Here is a 27,408-nt window from a genome sequence, read left to right on the forward strand (position 1 = left end):
ATAGATTCCTAGCACTCACTCTTCGGCATGTAAGCGGCGGCTTTCATATGCTATAGCGTGCCCTTCTTGCAAAAGCACGACACCTAAGCAATCACTACTTGCATCACAATGGATCTCAAAAGGCTTAGTGAGATCCGGAAGCACTAACACTGGATGTGTCATTAGCCTCTCCTTAAGCTTCATGAAAGCCTCATTCTCTTTAGTTGTCCATTGAAATTTGACGTTCTTCTTAGTCAAATCATGTAATGGTCCCGCTATAATAGAAAATTTCTCAATAAATCTTCTATAATAGGAACACATTCCTATGAAGCTTCTAACTTCATGTAGATTCCTTGGTGGGAGCCACTCCTCAATTATCTTCAACTTTTCAGGATCCATCCAGATACCATCTTTGGAGATAATGTGACCCAAGTATCAAATCTCTTGTAAAAAGAACTCACTCTTTTTACCATTGATAAACAACCGATTATCACATAATTCTTGACAAATAGCCCTTAGATGGCTCTTATTTTCTTCCATAGTCTTGGAGTATACGATGATGTCATCAAAGAATACTCCTGTGTAAGCGCGATGCTTACGAAATATCCTTTCCATCATTCCGTTGAATGTGGCTGGAGCATTTGTGAGCCCAAAAGGCATCACAAGGAATTCATAAAAACCGAATGTAGTGCGAAACCCAGTCTTATGAATATCTTCCAGTACGATACGAATCTGATGATAACCGCTCTTGAGATCTATCCTACTAAAGTAGGAAGATCCTTGGAGTTTATCGAATAGATCTTCTATCCTTGGAACCGGAAAACGATTCTTAATGGTGTTCTTGTTTAGCGCACGATAGTCCACACACATGCGGTATGAACCATCCTTCTTTTCCACTAATAACACCGGTGAGCAGAAAGGAGATGCGCTTGACCGCACCATCCCTTTCTCTACTAGCTCATTAACTTGCGCCATAATCTCTCCTGTTGCGCAAGAGAGACTCTATAAGGCGGCTTGTTAGGGCGTGAAATTGGTGGTGCACGGTATTTTGTCACGTTCATTGATGATGCAACTAGAAGAGTGTGGGCATATGCTATCAAGACCAAGGATGAAACGTTCGCTTGCTTTAAGCGGTTTCTATCTAGAGCAGAAGCTCAGTCTGGCAGAAAGTTGAAGGCTTTACGCTCAGACAATGGTGGAGAGTATATTGCCAATGACTTCAAACAATTTTGTGCTGAAAGGGGAATCAAGAGGGAGTATACTGCCATATACTCCTGCATAGAATGGTGTTGCCAAAAGGATGAACAGGACAATTCAAGAAAGGGTTATGTCTATGCTCTCACAGTCTGGATTGACTCAAAGTTTTTGGGGCAAAGCTTTATATTCAGCCATCTATTTAATAAATAGAATGCCAAATGTGTCATTGGATCTTCAGATTCCAGAAGAGTTGTGATCAGGACACAAGGTGTCATATGATCGCTTGAGAATCTTTGGCTGTGAAGCTTATGCGCATATTCCAAAAGAGTTACGCAGTAAGCTAGATCCTAAGAGCAGGAAGTGCATTTTCATTGGATATGGACAAGAGGGTGAATTTGGTTACCGTCTTTATGATCCACAAAGTAAAGCTATCATTCGTAGCAGTGATGTGGTATTCAATGAGTCGCGTATGCACAAACAGTCAGTCAAAGAAGTTGAATATCGAAAGGTTACTTTCAGTGATGTGGATGGACTTCCACAAGGTGGCTTGATTCCAACTGTTACAGAGGCTCCTATTGAGCGGCCACATGATGTTGAGGCCAATACTAGTCAGCCTAGACGTTCTACAAGAATGTCAAATCCGCCAGAACGGTTTGTGCCTGGTGTTGATTTTGTGTTGCTGATAGATTGCGGTGAACCAACTTGTTATAGACAAGCTATGAAATCAGAGGATAGTAAGAAATGGGATCTTGCAATGAAGAGTGAGATCACTTCTATTGTGAAGAATGGAACATGGGATTTGGTACCATTGCCTGAAGGAAAGGAAGCATTACCATACAAATGGGTTTTCAAGAGGAAGGTCACATATAGTGACGTTACGCCTAAGTATAAGGCAAGATTAGTGGCTAAAGGCTTTAAGTAGTAGTATGGGATAGATTTTGAAGAAATCTTTTCGCCAGTAGTTAAGATGACTACATTGAGGCTTTTGCTTGGTCTTGTTGCTACACAAGATTTGGAACTGGTTCAGATGGACATGAAAACTGCTTTCCTACATGGAGATCTTGAGGATGAGATCTATATGCAGCAACCAGAGGGTTTTGTGCATAAGGGCAAGGAGAGTCTAGTATGTAAGTTAAAGAAATCGCTTTATGGTTTGAAGCAAGCACCTAGACAGTGGTATCATAAGTTTGATATGTTCATGCAATCACAAGGTTTTAAACGAAGTGATGAGGATCCGTGCCTATATGTCAAGCATCCAAGCAGTGACAAAGTTATCATGTTGATACTTTATGTTGATGATATGCTTATAGCAGGACATGATAAGAAGGACATTCAAAGTCTGCAAAAGAAGTTATGTGAACAGTTTGACATGAAAGACTTTGGAGATGCCAATCATATTTTGGGGATGCTCATTACTAGAGATCGAAAGCGTGGATTGCTTTATTTATCTCAACAAGAGTATGTGCATAAAGTGCTAGATCATTTCAATATGCAGAAGGGGAAGTCAGTGAGTACTCCATTGCCTGCCTACTTGAAACTTACCAAGGCTGATTGTCCAAAGACAGATGAGGAAAGAGCTTTTATGGCTAAGGTTCCTTATGCGTCAGCTGTTGGCAGTCTTATGTATGCTATGGTGGCTACTAGACCGGACATTGCATATGCAGTGGGTGTTGTTAGCAGATTTATGTCAAATCTTAGAAAGAAGCATTGGGATGCAGTAAAGACTATTCTCAGGTATGTGGCACGTCGAATCACAAGTTGTGCTATGGTCGAGGAGATGCAGCCATTACTGGATATGTGGATTCCGATTATGCAGGTTGCATGGATACCAGGAGATCTACTACTGGGTGGATTTTCAAGTTTGCTGGTTCTGCTATATCTTGGCGTTCAGTACTTCAAAATTGTAGTGCTGACATTGGCCGAGAATGTTTACTTCAACATGGCAGAAGAGACAAAAGCATATGGAGTATGGCAGAAGTTATGTGGTTTGTACGAGAAGCAGAGTGCTGCATCTCAGATATATTGGCTCAAGAAGCTTGTGGATTTGAAGATGAAAGAGGGGACACCGATGTCCAATCATCTCAATGAGTTTCACACGATCTTCAGTCAGTTGACAGTGCAAGAAATAGAGTTTCCGAATCCCGTGAAAGCTATGTTCTTGTTAATCACATTGCCAGAAAGCTGGGATACGTTCAGGACAGCTCTCAGCAACTCCGTATCGGCAACAGCTGGTCTCACGAGTGCCAATGTTGAAGGCAATTTGTTGATGACAGAGGAGGTCAACAGGAAGAACAATGACAAGGGCAAAGGCAATAGCGCTTTGGTGGTTAGAGGAAGAACTACCAAGAAGGAGAAAAAGGGTTCGAGAAGCAAATCACATAGTAAATCCCGTGACTCAAAGGCGAGTGACATAGAGTGTTACCATTGCGGTAAATCGGGTCATATGCAAAGGGATTGTCCGAAATGGAAAGCGGAAAAAGGCAAAGGAAAGGCCAGTGATTCAGATGAGAAGAAGAAATCGTCAGTGAAGCTCGAAGAGATCAATGTGACAAACACTGATGCTCATGAGCATGTGCATGGTGATGACGCGTGCAAGGCAGCACCCATAGAGATCTACCTCACAAGCACGATGGATTCTGCAATGTTAACTGCCAACGATGGTTTTGCGTTGAGTGATTGGATAATCGACTCAGGTGCTTCTCTACATGTATCTCCGCACAGAGAGTGGTTTACATATTCCAGAATGGTTCTTCTTTCATGCTGAAGAATGTGAGACATGTTCCATCGATTACAAAGAGCACTTGAGTACTAGATGATGCAGGTTATGTGACAGTGTTCGGCAATAACACTTGGAAGATTTCCAAAGGGTCACTAACAATTGCTCATGGTGTAAAGTCAGGGAGTCTTTACATGCTACATGTATCCAGTATTGAGCACAATGTAATCAACGTAACTGAGTAGCCATGTGCTTCACTGTGGCATTGTCGGTTGGGACATATGTCCAAGAAGGGAATGGAACTCTTGTCGCGTTCTGGTTATGTGCCTGGTTTTTCGTTTCAAGATTTCGAGCCACATGTGATAAGAGGTATCAGAAAAGATCAGAGACTGGCACTGGTGCACAGTGATCTTTGTGGTCCAATGCCTAGCTTGTCGCTAGGGAGAGCCTCTTATTTTTTGACGTTCATTGATGACTATTCTCGCAAGCTCTGGGTTTATTTTCTCAAGCACAAAGACGAAGTCTTGTCAAGGTTCAAGACGTTCATGTCATTGGTGGAGAATCAGAGTGGCAAGAAGCTTAAATGCTTATGCACTGATAACGGCGGAGAGTACACTTCGAAGCCTTTTCAGGACTTTTGTGATAACAAAGGCATAAAACGTGAATTGACTGCTCCCTACAATCCTTCACAGAATGGTGTGGCTGAGAGAATGAATCACACGATTCAGGAGAAAGTCCGTAGTATGTTGTCTAATGCAGAGTTGCCTAATGGGTTTTGGGCAGAGGTAGTGGCTACGGCAGTTCATCTTATTAATCGGTCTCCTAGCAGGGTTTTGGAGAATGAAGCTTTGGCAGAGATGGTATGTTCGGGGACAAGCCGCCTTCATACAAGCATCTCAGTCTTTGGTTGTGAGGCTTACAGCCATATTCCGAAGGAATTCAGGAATAAGCTAGAACCAAAGAGCAGGAAGTGCATATTTCTTGGCTATGGTGAGTCTGGAGAGATGGGATACAGGCTTTGGGATCCAGAATCCAGAAAGGTCATCCGTAGCAATGATGTGTATTTCAATGAGGCTAAGTTTCATGCAAAACCAGAGAAGACTGAGGAGATAAGACGAGTTATCTTCCAGGAAGATGGACCGAGTACGTCAAGACAGCAAACTAGAGCTCAAGGTGAGCAAGGCAATGTTAGAGTGGAAGAAGAGCCAGTGGTGGAACCACCTGTGTTGCGGAGATCTGAGCATATCTCACTTCCACCTGATCATTTCGTTCCATCTCTACATTACATCATGTTGACTAATTGCAGAGAGCCTTCATGTTACAAGGAATCGTTGCAGATGGCAGATTCGGGTAACTGGCAGTTGGCAATGCAGTCAGAGATGCACGCGCTGCATAAGAATCAGACATGGGATCTGGTTAAGTTGCCAGCAGGCAAGAAAGCTTTACCGTGTAAGTGGGTTTATAGGTATAAGCTAGCTCCTTATGATGGGCAGCCTAAATACAAAGCACGGTTGGTTGCTAAGGGATTTAAGCAGGAACAAGGAATTGATTTTGAAAGTCTTTTCGCCGGTTGTCAAGATGACTACACTGAGATGTGTACTTGCTTTGGTTGCTCAACAAGATTTGATGTTGCACCAAATGGATGTCAAGACGGCGTTCTTGCATGGAGATTTGCATGAGGAGGTATAAATGCAGCAGCCAGAAGGGTTCTATGAGAAAGGCAAAGAGAACATGGTATGCCATTTAAAGAGAACATGGTATGCCATTTAAAGAGAAGTCTTTATGGTTTGAAACAGGCACCAAGGGAGTGGTACCAGAAGTTTCATATGTTCATGCTTTCTCAAGGTTACAAGAGAAGTGAGATTGATCACTGCTTATACACCAAGCGAGCTAAGGATGGTGGCTTGCTGATTCTCGTTCTATATGTGGATGACATGTTAATTGCTGGTAGACAGTTGGTAGAGATCTCAGCACTCAAGTCAAAGATGGCGAAGACTTTTGACATAAAAGACATGGGTGAAGCAAGTCATATACTTGGTATGCGTATCCGCAGAGAAAGGGAGAAGCGATTTCTCTACTTGTCTCAATAGGAGTATATTGACAAGGTCTTGCAGCGTTTCAATATGGAGAAGGGAAAGGCATTGCTAACGCCATTGCCGTCATATGTGAAACTCAGTAAGCAAGATTGCCCAAAGTCTGATGAGGCTAAGGCTGAGATGGACAAGGTGCCATATGCGTCTGCAGTGGGTAGTTTGATGTATGCGATGATTGTTACACGTCCAGACATTGCATTTGCAGTGGGAGTGGTTAGCAGATATATGTCAAACCCAGGCAAGAAACATTGGGAAGCAGTGAAAGGTATCATGCGATATCTGAAAGCGACAAAGCATATGTGCATATGCTACGGGAGTCAGGATGATCTGAGTGTCAGAGGGTACACTGATTCAAATTATGTAGGAGATTTAGATAGGAGAAGGTCTACGTCAGGCTACGTCTTTATGTTGACTGGAGGCGCAGTGTCGTAGCGATCTCGATTGCAAGATTGTGTTACGCAGTCTACAATGGAAGCTGAGTATGTTGCAGCGCCAGAGGCTTGCAAAGAAGCTATTTGGCTTGGTAGATTAGTAGCAGACTTGGGAATCAAGGAAGAGATGCCAGCTTTGCATTGTGATAGCCAGAGTGCTATACAATTAGCCAAGAATCCAGTGTTTCATGCAAAGACAAAGCATCTGGATGTGAAGTATCACTTCATCAGGGAGGTGATCGAGGACAAGCAGATATAGCTCGTCAAGGTTCATACCACAGAGAATCCTGCTGATCTACTCACCAAGGGACTTCTAGGGCAAAGCTTTGCACATTGTCGTGAGCTATTGGGCATTGGGTAGTAGTCTGGTTTTTCTACTCATCTTTGTACTAGTGTTGTACATACGTACCCCATATGCTTAAAGTGCCATATTGGACTTTAAGTGGGAGGCTGTTGGGTATAAAGCCCATATGGCTGGTAGAGTGGTCGAGCGCCCATAGCATGTATATCTTTACTTTCTTGTGAATAGAACACTAACACTTCTAACCCTATCTTCTGTGTGTGCTCTAGCTTAGCTTCACCGTGTGTGTGCTCCCGCATCGCTCCCGCAGCTCGTACGTGCTTTTACAGTGCCCACATAAATCATCTGCATAATCTGAATCAGTGTACCCTCTGACACTCAAATCATCCTGACTACCGTAGCATATACACATGTGATTTGTTGCTTTGAGATATCGCATGATACCTTTCACTACTTCCCAATGTTTCTTGCCTGGGTTTGACATATATCTGCAAATGCAATGTCTGGACGTGTAGCAATCATCGCATACATCAAACTACCCACTGCAGATGCATATGGCACCTTGTCCATCTCAGCCTTAGCCTCATCAGACTCTGGGCAATCTTGCTTACTAAGTTTCACATATGACGGCAATGGCGTCAGCAATGCCTTTCCCCTGTCCATATCGAAACACTGCAAGACCTTGTCAATATACTCTTGTTGAGACAAGTAAAGCAATCGCTTCTCCCTTTCTCTGTGGATACGCATACCAAGTATATGACTTGCTTCACCCATGTCTTTCATGTCAAAGGTCTTCGCCATCTTTGACTTGAGTGCTAAGATCTCTGCCAACTGTCTACCAGCAATTAACATGTCATCCACATAAAGAATGAGAATCAGCAAGCTACCATCCTTAGCTCGCTTGGTGTATAAGCAGTGATCAATCTCACTTCTCTTGTAACCTTGAGAAAGCATGAACGTATGAAACTTCTGGTACCACTCCCTTGGTGCCTGTTTCAAACCATAAAGACTTCTCTTTAAATGGCATACCATGTTCTCTTTGCCTTTGTCATAGAACCCTTCTGGCTGCTGCATGTATACCTCCTCATGCAAATCCCCATCCAAGAACGCCGTCTTGACATCCATTTGGTGCAACACCAAATCTTGATTAGCAACCAAAGCAAGTACACATCTCAGTGTAGTCATCTTGACAACCGGCGAAAAGACTTCATCAAAATCGATTCCCTGTTCCCTGCTTCTACAACTTGGGGATTTAGAAGAAGACTAAAATGTTTGGCAGGCAGTTCTTGATTGTGATTCCTCCCCAGTGTGTAACAATGATCTAGCATCAAAATAAGCAATAAACATGAACATGCACAATAATAGCATTGAAAACAGAATGATACATTAAACAACACAGAAATTAAGTAAGGAATAGAATGAAGCTTACTTGATTGCATGTATTCTCTTTTTAATGCACCACCTCCTAGCTTCATTTGTTCATACTTTTGAAGCTTCTTTTCTCTTTTACAGAGACCTAATGCGGTCTGCTTAAGTCTTAAGTCATTCCTTTGTTTCTTAAGTCTTGAAATGGTTTCCCTATCGCTTAAGCACCTTTGCACACACTGAGATGTAGTTTGCTTCAAGTAAACGTTCTCTTTTTCAAGCAAGTCTCTTTCTAGTTGAAGAGCATTGTTTGTTGCTTGCAAATGTTGTGTATATCCAAGGAGCCCATTATAGCCATCTCTGACATAGTTAAGCAAGGATGTTATATCTATAAAGGGGGGTGTGGAGTTTCTAAATGGGTCTTTTGGATATAACCTCCCATCAATCCATAAATCTAGGTTTCTCTTCCCTTGCATCCTAAACATCTCTTTATAATTACTAGACAAAGTATTGGGTTTGTTTCTCTTACTCAGAGGTTTATATTCATGTTCAAGCTTGATGTGAAGGTTGTACATGTTTCTCCTGACTCTTAGTTCCACCATGTTGTTGGTATTCTCTACGTTACTTGCTTCTAGTTCTGCCATGATGTTGGTATTCTATGTGTCACTTCCTCCTCGTTCCGCCATGCTGCTGATCTTCGTTGTGTTTCTTGTTCTTCTTGATAATAGTAAAAATGACAATGCAGCACAACGGGTAGGTAGAGCCTTTATTTAGTTAGTAGCATGCCAAATTTGGGTGCCTTTTTCATTCAAAAATAGAAATTTGGACTTTGCATGGATTTTTATAGATATGGACCTGAAATGAACCTTTAAGGCTTGAAATGAGCCTTTAGTGCTTTTTTCGGCTTGAAAATGACCGTGTCATTCTATAAGTACGAGAAAAAGTAAGGTACTTGAAAGTTTCAAGATATGTACCGTCTTTTATGTGCAAATACAAAAAGGAACTTATTTCTTGTATATTAAGACAAAATTTGGCAAAATTGAATTTTAGCTTTTTTTTAAGACACTATGGATTATCTCTCTCTAAGTTGAGTTGGCATTTCTTAGAGGGCCCAAAGTTGAGTCCAAATCTCCCCTAATGTCGCCACCGCACTTAGCTAGGTATGCTCTGCTTCACTTGTAGAATTCATGATGTCGTCGTAAATCGCAATGTGGAAATTATAGTGGGAAAATGTCTAAAACTTCTTGTGAATGTCATTGGCACTTAATCGTAAGGTACTTGGTAGTCATTCATTGGCATTGGCAATCGTATCGCATATTACATTACAAGAGATGGGGCCATTACTGGGGCTGCCAAATTTCCTAAAAATCCTGTGGCCGGTAAAACCCTCGATACAACCCCTGGTATTTCCCTTGGTAAAAGGCCCGGTATATGGCCTGGAAATGGCTTAATTATTATTAAAAAAACTATATTTAAGCTGGAAAATATTAATTATTAAAGTTGAGAATCATCAAAATTACAATAGTTCTCATCTTCTTCAAGATCTTGGTGTGTAAAAATATCAAGTCCGCCCAAATCATTATTTTCCTCATGATCCTTGTCTATTAGTCCTTCTATGTCATCATCATCTTCTTCTTGATGTTGATCTTCCTCCAATACTACATTAGAAAGATCATCAATCTCTCTAGGTAGCACTGTATGTACCTCGATATTGGCGTCGTCTATTGGACGGTCGTCGTTGATGCTTGTTAATGTCATAATTTTGACATTAGAATGACCACCATGTTGCATTGGAGGTATTGTTGCTTCATTCTGCTCTTCAATATTAACAAGTTCTTGCTCCTCATATATTTTCTTGCTACGTGGAGCTACTTGAATCACATACCACCATGTTGGATTTGTAGGAGCAGGTTGAAAAATGACCTATGATAAACAAAATGGAGTAATGAATTAGTACGTCTTAAGTAATGATATAAGTACTCATGCACATAAATTTTTAGCATTATTGATGTACATGCATAAAATATAAGTAAACATGTTCGCATGTCTCTGCAAGTACAAAGGTGTCACTTCGATTTGTCCATAGGTTGGTTGAGTCTATGGCAACAAAGCCTAATCCATCCCTTCGAACGGTTGGGTTTCGCCCTACTGTGATTGCTTTAAACCATTGAACATCGAGTAGAAACATATGGAAGCTTCTATAGTCTACTTGAAAAATACTTTTATCCTTCCACAATACTCGATCTTTGAAACTTGCATCTCATCATCCTGCGTAGTAAGTATCTCTTGCTCAAATGACGCCATCACCCCTGAGTCAAAAGTTTGTCTTTTGTGATCAATACGGTGCACTCGAAAAATGTCGCCCGTGTGACCACAAAGCACCAAAAGACTTGTATCGTCGACTACATCCTCTTGCAAACTCTTGCTCAATTCTTGTAATAGTCTCTCCCCATAAAATTGCTTGTTTAAGTGCATTATCCAACCAACGAAGCGTAAGAAATTTTAGTAGTTCCCTTAAGCTTGGAGGATATTGAAAATTTGTCATGTTTCTTTGACCTCTTCTATACTCTTGCCTTTGATGAGCTATTGTATTCTTTTCTATCTCATATATTTTCACCCACTTCTCCATGGTTGGATAATTTAGAATGCAAAATCTATTCACCTTTTCTTTTATACTAGGATCCATTTTTCATTCTTGGCCATTCCTTTGTGGCACCTCACCAACCATTCTGTCGTCTTCTTTGTTATGCCATAGTACAAGCATAGATGGTTCCCTTCACCCAAGGAATTCAGAGATGTATACTAGAGACTCTTGCACCAACCATCCCTCTGCCATATTGCCCTCTGGTCTTGCACGTTGTCGTACAAATCCCTTCAAAGTTTTCATAAACCTTTCAAGAAAGAACATCCATCTACTATGCACAATACTTGCGATTGCAACTTCATCCACCACATGAACCATGAGATGAACTTTTATTGTGAGAGTACTGGTTGGGAAATACTTTTCAAGCATACAAACAGCTTCAATTGCATTGATCCTATTCTCCTCAATGCTACTTAGCTTGATCTCCTTTTGAGAAAGCCACCTTACCAAACAGGAAATTACATGCAGATCACCCCAAGAACTGTCGTTTTCCTTGAACTCTGAACCTTCTGAGCATCAAAATTCAGCCCATATACTGTTGTACAACAGTCGACCAGCCCTGTAGAGAAGCCAAAAGGCGTTGCTTGCTTCAAGGGGGGGAGAGAGAAGAATCGCTTTTGCCTGTAGAAGCTGTGGAGGCAAGCGACCAGCTATATATCAGCCCTGTCCATAGTCGACCAACTCCCCCACGTTGTTTTGCATGCCCAACTGACACCCATCTCAAGCCCAAGGTGTTCCGCCTCCAAAAACACTTGGAAAGGGGGGTGCCTAGCTGATTTTGGCTTCTCCCCCCGAGCATAGCAACTCGTGGAGCTATTATTGCTTGTTGGGCTGCCCACCTTGAGTAATGGCCAAGTTTCATTAAAAACTGGTCCTCTTGATGCGAACACTTTAAAAATTATCCACCCAAACTTAAGTGTATGTGAACACTTTATCATTTGTCCGCCCAAATTTAAGTGTATGTAAACACCTGCACTCATAAACCTTAGTATAATAAAATATAAGCTGTAATTTGAGTTTGGGGTCACTTACCACCTGCAAAACACATAAGACCATCGCCTCAGTCCCAAACAGGTCTGCACACACGCGTCCACCACCCACAGGGTTTCAAGTGTCCCCGGAGCCCATGGACAATCACAAGCAGAAATACCAGGCATTGTCGAGGCAGTCAAGACAAGTCATTCATGCATGCCAAAACACACACAAACGCTTTATGCATAATATTCTGGATTCCATCTCCCAGCTTATTCATCTTGTACCAAACCCTTCTCGGGCATCGCCCATATAGGTATAAAGAATGCTTATCACCAGGGTGTCCACCCTTCCATGAGACTTCATCAGCATGCCAGGAACTCTCACCAAAGTATTCAGCCTTCCATGAAGCCCTTCCACATGTACTAAGTCATGTACTTGCACACTAAGTAATACTACTTCTTGTTGTGTCCTCTTGAGCTTCTTCTTCTCCAAGCTTTGTGTGCATTCCTACAACCCTAACTCCAACAATTGGTATCAAAGCAGGCTTCTTCACCTTGAGCAAGGTTGCCTACACCGCCTCGGAGCAGATCTATCTTCATCATCTTGAGGAGTCCTCTTAAGTGAAGCTAGATCTAGGTAGTTTCCAGGTCATTTCGGGCGTGTTTCGAGGGCCGTTTGCGTGCTGCAAGGTCTCTGCAGAGCTTTTCAGAGCTCTCAATTTTGTCTGTTCTTCACCGAAATCAGCAAATTTCTCATAGTTTTGCTGTATTGGGTGTGTGTGTGTGCTCCTACAGGTTACGTCAGTGCTTTTCATCTTTTTGGCAGGTCATTGCTTTGGTCATTATATGCTTTCATCGACAATGTCTGATAATGATGTATTTCGCATATTGTCTGTTGATATACATAGGTAGTGATGTGTGTGAACACACTTAGGACCGTCGGGGTACTTTTTCCCTCACTAAGAGGTTTTTTCCCCGTGCATTGTATATATGCCCACTCATTCTAGGGCTATCTTATCTTTGTATTTGCACATCTATCAATACACTCCTACGTTGTGTGCTCTTGAGCTTCTTCTTCTCCAAGCTTGTGTTCATTCCTGCAACCCTAATTCCAATAATTGGTATCAGAGCAGGCATCTATTCACTAAGCAGCGCTGCCAACACCCTCCGACCTCTATTCTCTGATTGAGGTGAGCTTTCACGAGCGCGTACAAGTCCCTAAAGTTTGCAGGCTAGTCCGTAGGGCTTTTGTTGCATCAAAAATCCCATTTTCGGCTGTTTCGGGCTCCGTTTCTGCATCATGAACTTTGCACAAGTATTTTCGTCATTTTCTGTAAAATTTTCGACAGTGCAGGTTTCTGCAAAACAGGCATACATATACTATTGTGAACCGTTCTACATAGCACGTGCTGTATTCTGTTCAGTCCTTGTTGTTATAGGCAGCTTTTGCATCAGTTTCAGTCATCATCGGCCATGGCTGATAATAGCAATGATGTATTCCGCATGTTGTCTGCTGATGACCAATTGGATGGGGACAGCAATTACCCACTGTGGTGGACATACATGATGTAGCATGTTTTGGTTTCAAAAGGAGTGTGGAACATTGTGCAGGGTTTGGATGTACATCCAGGTTTTGTGGATGCAGGATTTGTTGAGGATGCTACTGCTCCCAGTAGCTCTACTGCTACTTCTGCTATTATAGGTTCATGCAGCACTGCTGCTGCTGCTTTTTTACCCACTGTTGAACAAGCTCATTGGGATGGTAAAGATGTGCAGGCTCATGCCTTGATTGCACTTTCTGTCAAACGGAATATCACCCCACACATTCGTTCAGCTAAATCAGCAAAACAGGCTTGGGATACTCTAGCTCATTTGTATGCAGGTCGTAATGAGGAAAAAATCTCATATCTTCGTAAAGAGTTGGAATCGAAGATTATGCAGGAAGATGATGACATGAATGTTTTTCTTGCTAAGATTAAAGATCTCAAAGAGCAGTTGTTGCACGTGAGAATATTCCAGACCATTCTCTTGTGCAAACTCTTCTTGATGCATTACCAGAGTCGTATCAAACTTTTGCTTCCACTTGGAGACTTGTTACTGAGGATAGACCTGATGTTGTCAAGTATGATTCATTGGTAAACAAGCTTTTGCAGGAGGCGCAGTCTAGGCAAAATAGGGCTAGGCAGCGTGCAATTGATCAAGCATTTGTTACTGTACAGCAGAGAAGAAGTGGCAAGTCTGCCAACTCCAATATTTCTTCTCCTTCTAGCAGGCCTACTACTGCATCTTCTTCTGCAGAGGTAACAGCAATAAGTCTAAGAAAACAGGTGACAAAGGCAAGAAAAAGATCATGTGCAATTATTGCAAGGCAGCTGATCATGTCATTAAGAATTGCCCTAAGCTTAAGGCTAAAGAGGCTAAGAAGAAAGAGTCTAATGCAGCCACCATAGCGGATGCTTCTACTAATTCAGATTCAGCAAATGTTGTGCAGGATATAGAGTGGGCGTTTAGTGCGTATTGTCAGTATGACCCATCTGTACATGATGCATGTTTGGCAGTTTCTGATGACTCTTATGTAAAATCTCGGTAGGTAGGGTGAAGTCCAGCTGTAGTATCACTGGCGCGGTGAAAAGAGATCGAGAAGGAGAGAGCTTGAGCTCTTGCAAGAACACACACACTCACACAAGAGAGTACACAAGGAAGGAGGCTGAAATCTTCTTCTTCTTCTTCACAACTACAAAGTGATAAGCAAGGTCTACAAAACATGAAAAGAGTACAACATAAAATAGTGTATGTACACGGTCAATGTGAAACCGCTAGTGAGTGAGCTGGCAAGATAAGTGTGCCATCACTCTCGGTAGGTAGACCTGTCGGTGAAGTCCAGCTGTAGTATCACTCGCGTGGGGAATTAGCCAGGCGAACCACGTGTAGAGCTTGATATCTCAACACTCCCCCTCAAGCTCAACGCCATCTCCCGTACTCCAAGCATCGCTCGAAATCGCCGCAGCTTCTCTGCTCCAAGGGCCTTCGTGAAGATGTTTGCAACCTGCTCATCTGTCCTCACATACGTGAGGTCTATGTCGCCATCCAAGACCCTCTCCCTGACGAAATGGTAATGCACCTCAATGTGCTTTGTCCTCGCATGGAACACTGGGTTCCGTGCCAACTGTATGCTGCTAAGGTTGTCACAATGTATGACAACTGGTGCCTATACCAGTATCCCCAAATCACCAAGTAGCATCTCCAAGTAATAGCAGCACTCCCAAGTGAGAACATGAACCCGCTGGTAGATCGTCGATCACCCACACTACCAGCCCAATCTGCATCGGTGTAGCCATAGAGCTGCAACTCAGTGTCAGCCTCATAAAAGAGTGCATAATCCAAAGTAGCACTCACATAGCGCAATGTACGCCTCACTGCATCCAAGTGTGGCTTCCTGGGACGCTGCATAAATTGACTCTCCAATCCAACTGTGTAACTCAAATCCGGCCGCGAGATAGCCAAGTAAATCAAGCTACCCGCAATCTTCCGATACATGGTAACATCGTCAAGTACTTGACCCTCATCAACCCTCAACTTCAAATTCTGATCTAAGGGCATAGCAATAGGCTTACAATCAGCCATACCATATTTGGATAGCATATCCAATGCATACTGTCTCTGTGAGCCATATGCCCTCTTTCGTGCGTACTATCTCAATGCCCAAAAAATACTGCAGCTCCCGCAAATCTTTCATGTTAAACTCTTGCTTCAAGAGAGTTTTTACATGCGCTATCTCAGCCTCATTATCACCTCCAACAATCAAGTCATCCACATAAATGCAAATGATGACAATTCCATTCTCATTCTTGCGCACATACAACGAGTGATTGGCATCAGCCATATGAAAACCAATGGAGACAAAGCATGCTACAATTCTTGCATGCCATGCTCTAGGCGCTTGCTTCAGCCCATACAAAGCCTTCTTAAGCTTACATACATACTTGGGATGCCTCACATCCTCATATCCCTGTGGCTGCTCCATATACACTTCTTCTTGCAAGTCACCATGCAAGAATGCATTCTTTACATCCATCTGATGCAACATCCAACCTTTTGATGCAGCCATTGCAATAATAGTACGAACTGTAGCCATCTTAGCTACGGGGCTGAAAGTCTCCTCATAATCTATGCCATAAGTCTGTGCATAACCTTTGGCTACCAATCTAGCCTTGTACCTGCTTATGCTGCCATCTGCATTATGCTTCACTTTGTATACCCACTTGCAACCAATCACATTCATGTCTTTTAACAAAGGGACCAAATCCCATGTTTCATTTGCATCAAGTGCAGCCATCTCCTCATCCATGGCTTTCTCCCATTTGGCATCTCCAACAGTCTCATCAAAACATGTGGGTTCTACATCCTGCACATATATGCACAATGGCAAGCCACATAGCTATCATACATTAGCCATTGCACAGGTTTTTTCTCTCTTGCAGACCTTCTCAACTTTTCATGCATGCCTTCCATAGCCTTCTTTACACCAGGCGTCCTCAAAGAGGGTATCCCAAACTCCTCATCAAGACTATGCTCAGAACCACTCGAATGACTGTCTACATCATCATAACCTGCACTCAAATTTGGCAACCTTGGGGCATCCTCAACCTTTTCTTTACCCTTTCTTGATACATTTGATGAGCTAGCAAGGCTTTCCCTTTCACGCAACCTGCCACTCCAAGGCTTCTCAACAGCACTTGTACTAGGTGACCCTTGCGGTCCACTCAAAAACTGTGAAGACGGACCTGCATTTTCTGTCACCACATTTTCTTTTACATCAGCCCCAATATCCTGTTTTACATCAGCATACCAACTTGCCATTTCATCAAAAACCACATCCCTGCTCACCCTCACTTGACGTGTGACAGGGTTGTAACATTTGTACCCTTTTTGCTCAAGAGAGTACCCAGTGAAAACACATTTTTCAGCCTTTGGATCGAGCTTGGTTCATAGCTCATCCGGCACATGCACATAAGCAATGCATCCAAATACTTTCAAATGCGACACATCAGTTTTTTGCTAGAAAACTTCTCCTCGGGTGTCACATCATACACTGCAGCAGTAGGAGTCCTATTCATAATGTATACAGCCATAGACACAGCTTCAGCCCAATAACAATGAGGCATGTTCTTCTCAGCCATTAGTGCTCTTGCAACCTCTGTAATGTGCCTGTTCTTCCGCTTAGCAACACCATTTTGCTGCGGAGTATACCTACATGAAAACTGCCTCTGAATTCCATGCTTTTTCAGAAAATTGCTAAACTCATTGGAGAAGTATTCTCCCCCTCCATCTGACCTCAGGCACTGCACATACTTTCCTGTCTGCTTTTCAACCATAGCTTTGAAATTTTGAAAGTGAGTAAATACCTCACTCTTCTCCTTCATGAAATACACCCATACCTTGCAAGTATGGTCATCAATGAAGGTAACATAAAACTTGCATCCACCCATAGACGCAGTCTTTGCTGGACCCCATACATCCGAGTGTATCACTTCCAACACATTACTGCTTACATGCTTATCATGCGGAAAAGCAACTTTTGCTTGCTTTCCAAACTGGCATGCTTCACAAATCTTCTACATATCAGCAACCTTGAACATTGGCAAACCTGTTACAAGTTCTTTGCTTTGCATTGTTTTCAGCCTTTGTACATTTACATGTCCAATTCTTTTATGCCAGATTTCAACATCTGCAACAACACCTGAACCTTGTGCAAACATTGCAGCATTCATCTCGGGCACATTTACATCAAGAGTAAACATTCTGCCCACTTTCTTTCCTTGCGCAACCAGCTTTCCATTCTTTTTGTATTCTTCTACATATAGTCCATCTGCATTAAACCTTACCTGCAAACCCTGCTCAACCATTTGCCCAACAGAAACCAAGTTCTTTGTGATGTTGGGAACATGAAGTACATCAACCAAGTACTTTACATTGCCATCCTGTAATGACAATGGCACATTCCCTGTATGCGCAATAGGATGTGCAGTATCATCCCCAGTCTCTACATAACCAGGATTTTGCAAGGTCTGCAATTCTTTGAACCATTCTCCATGGCTGGTCATGTGATTTGAAGCACCCGAATCCACATACCATACATTTCCACCACACTTTGATACATTTGCAGACATAGTGTTCATCATATGCTGCATCACAAACAGCCTCTCTGAATCATCTGTATTCCTGCTGGTAGACGCATAATTGTTTTGTTCTCTTCTGCCACCCTGATGTCTTGATGGACAGTCACGTTCAAAGTGACCTGTTCCTCCACAACCCCAACATTCTCTGTTATCATTTTCTGCATTATTTCTCTAGAAATTTCTGCGACCTCTCCCCCTCCCTCTAAACTGTCCTCGTCCACGTGTGTTTGTTCCCTATGTGTCATTTGATTGCTGATTTTGCTGGCCTTGATTCTGGTTGCCACGGCCACGACCTCGTCCTTGGCCTCCACCACGTCCTCTACCTCTACCTCTGTTTGAGTAGAAGACCTGCTCAGAGTTATTTCTGTTTTGTGACGACGAAGATGAGTCTTCACCAAGACTCTTTTCCTTAACAACCAGCAAGGGAATCAAATCTGCAAAACTGGGAATGTTTTCCCGAGTCTGAATAGAGGTCTTAAATTGCTTGTATGCAGGTGTCAAGCCACGCAAGCATACCTCTACCTTATCATCATCCTCAACTGTAACTCCAATAGAGGCGAGAGATTCACAGATACCCTTAATCTTCAGGGTATAGTCATTGATAGACAGGTTCTCCTTCTTGACTGTGTTCAAGTCATTCTTCAACTGCAACTTCCTTGCCTTTGTATTAGTAGTATCAAAAGATACCAACCTATCCCAAGCTTGTTTTGGTGAAGTGGCATCCTGAATATGCCCAATCATGCTATCATGTATGCTGACAGATAGCCAATACATCACCTTCCTTGCTCCTTGATTCCAGTCCTTGAATGCCTTAATCTGCGCAGCAGTCATATTCTCCTCAGGTAGATCTGGTGCATCCTCCTGGTCACCATCAATGTACTCCCAGTAGCCTTTGCCCATCAGAAAGTTGGTCATTCTGAACTTCCAAGCATGGAAGTTGTTCTTATCCAACTTCTCACTGACAACTTGGTTAAGACCATCATTGTTTGCCATTTTTGCAAATAGTCAGAAACCTGCACAATGTACTCTATTTGTCTGCAGCGGTGCCCAAAACACGCAGAATGTCACTGCGAATCACCACAATATGCATACATACACCAAATAACACCTGCAACACTCTTATGCAGTGTGTACACTGTCTTTATGCCCAAATCTGATGTCTGCACTCTGAAAATCAAAAACCTGTAGAAACCCGAAACAGACCCGAGAGCACGCGAACGCACTCTATCTCAAAAACGGAGGTCCAGACGTGCTCGAAACGCGAAAACGCCCGCACAATTTCAGACCTAAAGGTCTACGCACTTCACCAAGCCGCACACGCTTGCGAAGGAAGCTCCTCAATCCGAGTTTCTTGCCGGCGCCTCCCGGATGACCACCGCTTGTGGTGTAGTAGGGCACAAGGGGGAAGAGATGATGAAGCTCTTGCCCTAGACCGCTTCTTCCACTGCTCCTGCTTGCTACTCACAGCTCCTTAGCCACACCAGGCTCTGATACCATGAAAAGAGATCGAGAAGGAGAGAGCTTGAGCTCTTGCAAGCACACACACACTCACACAAGAGAGTACACAAGGAAGGAGGCTGAAATCTTCTTCTTCTTCTTCACAACTACAAAGTGATAAGCAAGGTCTACAAAACATGAAAAGAGTACAACATAAAATAGAGTGTATGTACACAGTCAATGTGAAACCGCTAGTGAGTGAGCTGGCAAGGTCTACAAAACATGAAAAGAGTACAACATAAAATAGAGTGTATGTACACGGTCAATGTGAAACCGCTAGTGAGTGAGCTGGCAAGATAAGTGTGCCATCACTCTCGGTAGGTAGACCTGTCGGTGAAGTCCGACTGTAGTATCACTGGCGCGGGGAATCAGCCAGGCGAACCACGTGTAGAGCTTGATATCTCAACAATTTGGACTGTGCAACGCACCAGCTACATTTCAGCGGTGTATGATGGTGATTTTTGCTGATTTTCTACACAAATTCTTAGCAATCTTTGTGGATGATTTTACTGTCTACTCTGAAGAACAGCAGCACTTGAATTATCTGAAGTTGGTGTTTCAGAGGTGCAGAGACAAAAGAATCTGCCTCAACCCCTTTAAGTGTGTTTTTTGCGTTTGGAAGGGTCAGCTTCTAGGACATATTGTGTCCAGAAAGGGTATGCAAATGTCCCTAGACAAGGTGGAAGCCATCTTAGGTGCAAAAATACTTGATGGTGTGACAGAGGTCAGCTTATTCCTGGGATATGTGAATTTTTACAGGAGGTTAGTGGAGCAGTTTGCAGCGCTGGCAATACCTCTGTATCAGCTGACTCAGAAGGATGTGAGGTTCATTTGGTCGGACGACTGTGAGAATACATTCAATAAGCTGAAGCAGGCCATTGCGAGCGAACCAATTTTGCGATAGCCTAGGTGGGATGTTATTTTCCATGTGCATGTTGATGCTTCAGGCATTGCATTGGGGAGCATTCTGGCCCAACCTGATGATAAGATGGATTTCCCTGTGTATTTCGCCAGCCGAAGATTTTCCAAAGCAGAACAAGGATATTCGACTACAAAAAGAGAAGCTTTGGGCATGGTTTTTAGTGCACAGAAATTCAGACACTACTTGTTGGGAAAGTTGTTTTATTTTTATGTCGATCATCAAGCCTTGATATATCTGATTAATAAAGTATTAATTCAAGGAAGGCTGATGAGATGGATGCTGTTTCTGCAAGAGTATGAATTTAAGATTTTTCATAAGCCAGGAAAGCAGCATCATGGAGCAGACTTTCTGTCAAGAAGCGCTGAAGGCGAACACCTGCAATCTATCAGAGATGAACCGATAGATGCAGAGTTGTTTCAGATAAGCCAGGCATCAGATGAAGATCCTGAATGGTCAGAGCTGAAAGTGTTTCTGCTGACAGGGCAGACACCATAAGGAATGACTGGTGCCAATGGAAGCTTTTATGAAGTGGGGACTTGACTTCATGGGTCCTTTCAAGAAGGTCACGCAAAGAAGAAACAAGTACATAGTGGTAGCAACTGATTATGTAACAAAGTGGGCAGAGGCCAAGGCTTTACCTGCTGACAATACTGCTAAAAGTATAGCATGGTTTTTATTTGAGCAGGTCATAGCCAGATTCGGTTGTCCACTAGAGATAGTGAGTGACCAGGGAACACATTTCATGAATGATGTCATTGCAAATTTAACAAAGGACCTCATGATTCGGCATCGAAAATCATCACCTTATTATCCAAGATGCAATAGGCAGGCGGAGAGTACCAATAAAACTCTGAAAGGGATACTGATAAAAATTGTGCAGGATCAGCCACATGATTGGGACAGAAAGCTGATATCTGCTTTATGGGCTTATCGGACTGCTTACAAGGTAACCACTGATCAGACACCATTCAGGTTAGCCTATGGACAGGAAGCAGTAGTACCCCTTGAATTCATGGTGCTTAGCCTCAGATTAGCTGTTGAGCATAATCTAGACTACAATGAGGTGCTGAGAGCTAGATTAGACAAGCTGATGACTCTGGATGAGCAGCGTCAGCGAGCAATATGGAGTCAGCAGATTGTGCAGAATCGGAGAAAAACCTGGCACGATAAGCAGATCAAGCCAAGGGTATTTAAGAAGGGTGATCTGGTGTTGTTGTATCAGTCAAGGTTGGGTCCAAAGAAGCCAAACTTGAGCATTGCTTGGGCAGGGCCATACCAGGTTGATTGGGTCTATACGAACAGCAACGTCAAGCTCCGGGACCTAGCAGGCTTAGCTTTGCCTGGCTATTACAACGCATCAAAGATTAAGCACTATGAAGTGCAGCAGCAAGAGTTATCAGCACCAGTCAGAAGCACATCTGATTAGGGTCAGCACCAGGAAGTGCAGTTGAACCTTGAAGATTTGTTTGCTGAACCTATGGTGGGAGCAATCTGGTTGGAAGAGAATTATAATACAAAATGGGTTGCTGATATTGATGATTCTGAAAGTACATCTGACAAGGGAATGTTCACAGCCAATGAAAATTGGAGCGCCAGAGAGGAAGAAGAATCTGGTGAAGGGTGTGACTTCCATCAGATGCAGAAGGATCAGTTATCAGAAGAAAGTCTGACGAACAATCAGACTAGTCAGAAAAAGAAGGCCAGCGACCAGACAAGTCAGCTGGAAATAATCAGCGGTCAGCATAAGTCTGAAGTAATCAGCAGTGACCAGAAAGCAGAAATTGTGACCACAGTTGAAAATTTTAAGATGCAGTCTGAAAATAAAGAGAAGCAGAATCATCTGAAAAAGGAAGCTTTGAGCACGGGAAGTTTAGCTGATGAGAATCAGGAGCAGAGGAATGAAAAGAATAAAGCTGATGTGTTTTAAGGGAGAAATCCGAGAAGTAAGGATGAATCAACGGGCCGTTGATGCAGGTACAGCTGGGCAAGATTTCGAATTGCACCAATGCATGTCGGACACGTGGCTTACGGGTGCATTTAATAAGGCATTAAGTCCTCTCGAAGAAAGCGACTTGTCACTTCCAAAAATCATTATGGATAGAACGAGGGCGGATCTTTTCAAGATCAATACACATAACGACCCAAAAAGACATGGTTGTGTGTTAGCGTCGTCCATAAGCCCAAACCCTACTCCTATCGCGCAAAGCTCACACCGAAGCTTTTACACTCAAGAACCTGCGTGCACTTCTTCTCCTACTTCCTCGTCTCCTACTTCTTCTTCTTCGTCTTCTCACAGTGACACAGCGTCTTCCAGCTCGTCAAGAAGCTTAGGGTTTGAGCTTGACATCCTGCCCAGACAGAGGAGCAGCACAGGCATAAGCGATTCGAAGAAGAACGCAATATCCACATCATCATTTTCTTCACAGTCCTTTTTTGACAGGTACTTACATTTGTCGCCGTGTTTATTAAACAGCCCAGGTATTCAAGCCTTTGTAGAGCAAGTGCTTCAGCTGGAAGAAGTCATGGAGCAGGTAGGTCAACAAAGTGAGAAAACTGTTGCTAAGGCCACAAGGGAGGTGGTAGCAACAGAAGCAGAGGGCTCAGATGCAGGGATCAAGTTGGCCTGGATCAAGAGGCCACAGGATCTGACTAAGAGTGAGAGAACTCTGATGGCCAAATTTGGTCTAACTACAATGTATGAGGCATGCACTGACTGGGATGACAGAGTAGCTCATCTGGCTATTGAAAATTATGATGATCAGACGCACACAACTATGGTTGATGGCATTAGACTGAAGCTGGAACCAGCAGATGTGGCCAAGGCACTACAGTTGCCGAATGATCCTGAGGACAGGCAGCTGAAGCTGACAGAGGCAGAAATCAGTCATTTGCTGAATGAAACACCTGCCCAGCTTCAGTTGAGAAAAAGCAAAAAACAAGGGATTCCGTGCGCTTCCCTGATGGATAAAAGGGTCTTTCAGTTCATTGCAGATACGATCTCTATGAAGGGCGCCAATAACTACATTTCAGAGAAAATGTTTTGTAGCTTTCATGGCAGCGAGGCGTTGGGCTACAATTTAGATCTGGCCAAGCAAGTTACTGAGAATGCAAAAGCGCAGATGAGAAACGTGAAGCTGAAGTCACAAAAACTTGTGAAATGCTGCCATGTCTGGTTGCTTTATATCGTCAGGCGCTGAAAGATGGGCAGATCCCCAATCCACCCATGATTGATGTGGATGCTGACGAAGCCAATGTGGGCATTGACCAGCAGGCTGCACTAGGAGCAGTGGCAGTGCTGCCCTCTGAGAAAAGCAAGAAGAGAAAGGTTGATGAGCCTAAAGGGCAGAGTCAGCGAAAGAAACCTGCTGTCTCTAAGGCTGGCATATCACCAGCTAAGTCAGCGCCAGCACCAGCTAAGACACTAGCAGTAAAACCAGTCTCATCAGCCACCACTGCTAGCTTGTCTCAGGAAGCCAAGAAAACGTTGGCTACTTTAATTCAGAAAAAAGTAAGCGAAAAAGGGCGAGTGGACACAAGCAGCCAGCACTCCACTCAACAGAAAGCCCTAGTTGCACTAAAGCCTGCTGAGCAAGAAGTTACTCAGGTTCAGGCTGAGCAACTGATTGAAGAACATGCTGAAGCCCAAGCACAAGGTTATGACAGTAAAGATGTTCAGGTAACTGATAGACAAGCCAAAGGAAAGCAGCTTGTGTTTCAAGGGCAGAGAAACGATTGCCTGAACGGCGTCAATAAGCACGTGATGCAATCCAATGACTATCCATAGTCAAATACATCCAATGTCGATGCCGAATGGGGTGTTCGAGGGATGCTCCAGCGTACCTAATCCACCAGTGTGTCCTACCTCAGGCACACACCAGCTTCAAAAAACCTCACGCAGGACCCTCACAATATGGCTATGCAACTGCCCAAGAACATAAGTTGGCCACAGTATCATACATCCACAATATCTAGAAAAACTAACAACCGTTGCTGTGGCGCCTATCTGCTAGCGTGACTCACAACCAGTGGACCCATAATACCATACATAAATCTGCTCAATGCATGCCAATGAGCATAGCCGCCGAATGGCTACAGTCGCCCTGCAACCTGGAAGAGCAAAAAACAGGTATAATGCGATGCCGGAGCCGTGTACCTGGTACCTGGACTGAAGGATGCTCCTGTCAATGCGAACACGCACTAACGAGGCCGATGTCGTCGCCGATGCCGATGCCGAATCGCAATGCCGATGTTGCATACGCAAGAGAAAATGCCTCCGTCGTGGGCGTGATCGTAGGCACGGGTATGGGCATCGTGGGCGTCGTGGACGTGAGCGAATAGCACTCTCTAATGCTGGGATCGCTCATCATGGGAAAATCGTTGAGAAAACACATGTTTCGCAGCTGTCGAGTGCCGGAAAATGTGCCGGAGTAAATTGCGTGGGAACGGGCTCTTGTACCTTATAATTAAACCTTAATTAAAAGATTAATTAAGAGCTTATGAGCTCTGCACAGCAAAGAGCTCTCTCTCTCTTCTGTCTGCAAGCACTAAGTAGCACCAGAAGCAGCTACAAGCTCCAGCTACGCACTCCTCTACACACTCACACAGAAAATGTTTTTTTGCAGAAGCTTCATCTCCACCTTATCCTTCCCGATAAGGGCTCGTTCTCATGCGCGTGATGCCGGGATTGCGAATCTACGCTCTGATACCAATTGTGGGCACTGCGGAAGCACGTATGAGCTGCGGGAGCGATGCATGGTGAAGCTAAGCTAGAGCACACACAGAAGATAGGGTTAGAAGTGTTAGTGTTCTTTTCACAAGAGAAAGTAAATATACACAGCTATGGGCGCCCGGCCATTATCCCGGCCATATGGGCTTTATACCCCAACACTAGTCACTGCGTGACCCTTCCACTACTTTAGTTATAGCAGTGCATAGAACCTTGTTTGTGCTCTCAGCTTGCCCATTAGCTTGTGGATGATAAGGTGCTAATTTGTGGTGGTGGATGATCATGAACTCTCCAAGGAGATGTTCAATCACCTCATTGATGAAATGCTTGCCTTGATCACTAACAAGCTCAATTGGAAGCCTGTATCGCGTAAAGATGTTCTCATACAAGAATTTAGCAGTTGTGTGTGCATCATTTTTCACAGTGGCCTTGGCTTCTGCCCACTTTGTGTGGTAGTCTATTGCAACCAGTATATACTTCGCATGCGTACCCTTAGCTGGTGGCTTGATAGGTCCTACAAAGTCTAGGCCCCATTTAGTGAAAGCTTGTGTGCTCATCATAGGGCGAAGAGGTATGCGATCAAACATGTTGGGGACCTTGGACCGTTGGCATACTTCACATCACTTAACAAATTGTTCAGCATCTTGGAAAAGTGTCGGCCGCCAGATCCCGGACAAAAGGATGTTCTTAGATGTGGTGCGAGCGTTGAAATGTCCACTTCCAACACTAGAATGAGCTTGATGAAGTATAGGTATATACTCCTCGTCACCCACACACAGTAGGAGATGCCCATCTGATCCTTTCTTGTAAATTTGATTACCCACAATCGTGTAATCTTTGGACTCAACCTCAATCTTTCTCCTTCTATGTAAAGGGATAGTTTCCTTGAGTGCTCTCGTGGTGAGATAGGATACTATTTTGGAGCCCCAACTAGGAAAAAGTGTAACTTTGTACAATGTTGCATGGGAGCACAATGGACTTGTTTTACAGGTTGGATAGGTTCTTGCCACAAATATGGCAGCTTGATAGCTCATCATTGGCCACCAGTAACCATTGCACAAAACTTTGAAAATAGTCCCTTGTCTGGACAAGTGTTGGCCCGTTAAACTCACATGAGCAGTGTGTAAAATTGTGTCGTAATCATTTGGGTTAGGAATCAATCTAAGAACCTCATCTTCCCCCAGATAGTATAGTCTTCCTAACACGAATTGGAATCAATGACATGCTTCCAAGAAATTGGCTCGAGATTGTAGTCCATCCCCTAGGTTTTTCCAATGAGCTGTGGATAGGAGCAATTCCTTCGCTCCATCGTGGTACAGACTCAATTCGAAAAAGAGTTGCATCGGGAATGTCATCATCTACCCCAATAGGGTCCCCTCTAGTGGCAATTCTACTCATATGGTCAACTCTCTTGTAAGTTGACCCCTTCTTAATAGCCACCATGAAGTTGAATTCAAGAAGGATCCCAAACCACCTCACAATACGTCTGGTAGAGCATGGCTTGTTCACTAGATAAAATAGAGCTTGATGGTCAACAAAGAAAACAAAATGGTTTGCCAAAAGATAATGGCGAAACTTCTTGATCGAGTAAACCATTGTCAAGTCCTCTCGTTCGGTTGTTGTGTAGTTTTTCTCCGCCACGTTGAGTTGTCTACTTGCATATGAAATAGGGAAATGCATGTGGTGCTGACCTGGTTGAGCTAGTATACACCCTATTGCAAAGTTAGATGCATTGATGTGGATGTGGAATGGTTTAGTCCAATCAGGAGCCTTAAGTATAGGTGTGCTATAACCAAGGTTGTTTTTAACTTCTCAAAGGTGAGATCGCAGTCATTAAGGGATTTTTGGGGTCAAAAAAGGGCCCTCTAAGGAAGTCCATGTCATAATATTCCCTAAAAGTTGGACGTCCAGTAAAATTTTTACAAATGAACTCCAAATTTGTCGGTGTTTATAAGCTTCTCTACTCATCAAGAGCTTTCCGATGATATATGGGTTGATAGGGTTGGAAGTGGGACAAGGATGTTACACAAAAGATTCCTTTTACCTTGAGAAAGATTACCGTTACTAGGGTTTGGAAGTTGAACAAGGATGTTATACAAAAGATTTCTTTTACTTTCTTTCTTAGGATAAAAGGAATCTTTTGTGTAACATCCTTGTTCAACTTCCAAACCCTAGTAACGGTAATCTTTCTTAGGGTAAAAGGAAGCTTTTGTGTAACACCCTTGTCCCACTTCCAAACCCTATCAACCCATATATCATCGAAAAGCTCTTGATGAGTAGAATCTAAGTTTGTAAACTCTTACAAATTTGGAGTTCGTTTGCAAAAAATTTATTGGATGCCCAACTTTTATATTATCTGAATCTTATCCATATTCGTTGAAATG

At 43.2% G+C, this 27,408-nt stretch overlaps 1 pseudogene; it reads right to left on the minus strand.

Moving 5' to 3' along the window:
• Positions 1–9,576: 9,576 nt before the first annotated feature.
• The window catches only part of LOC147606172 (uncharacterized), a 300,738-nt pseudogene continuing 282,906 nt past the window's right edge, over positions 9,577–27,408 (minus strand).

The sequence above is a fragment of the Cibotium barometz genome, chromosome 58 (assembly GCF_041138505.1).
Source record: "Cibotium barometz isolate CiBa-2024 chromosome 58, ASM4113850v1, whole genome shotgun sequence".
NCBI lineage: Eukaryota > Viridiplantae > Streptophyta > Polypodiopsida > Cyatheales > Cibotiaceae > Cibotium > Cibotium barometz.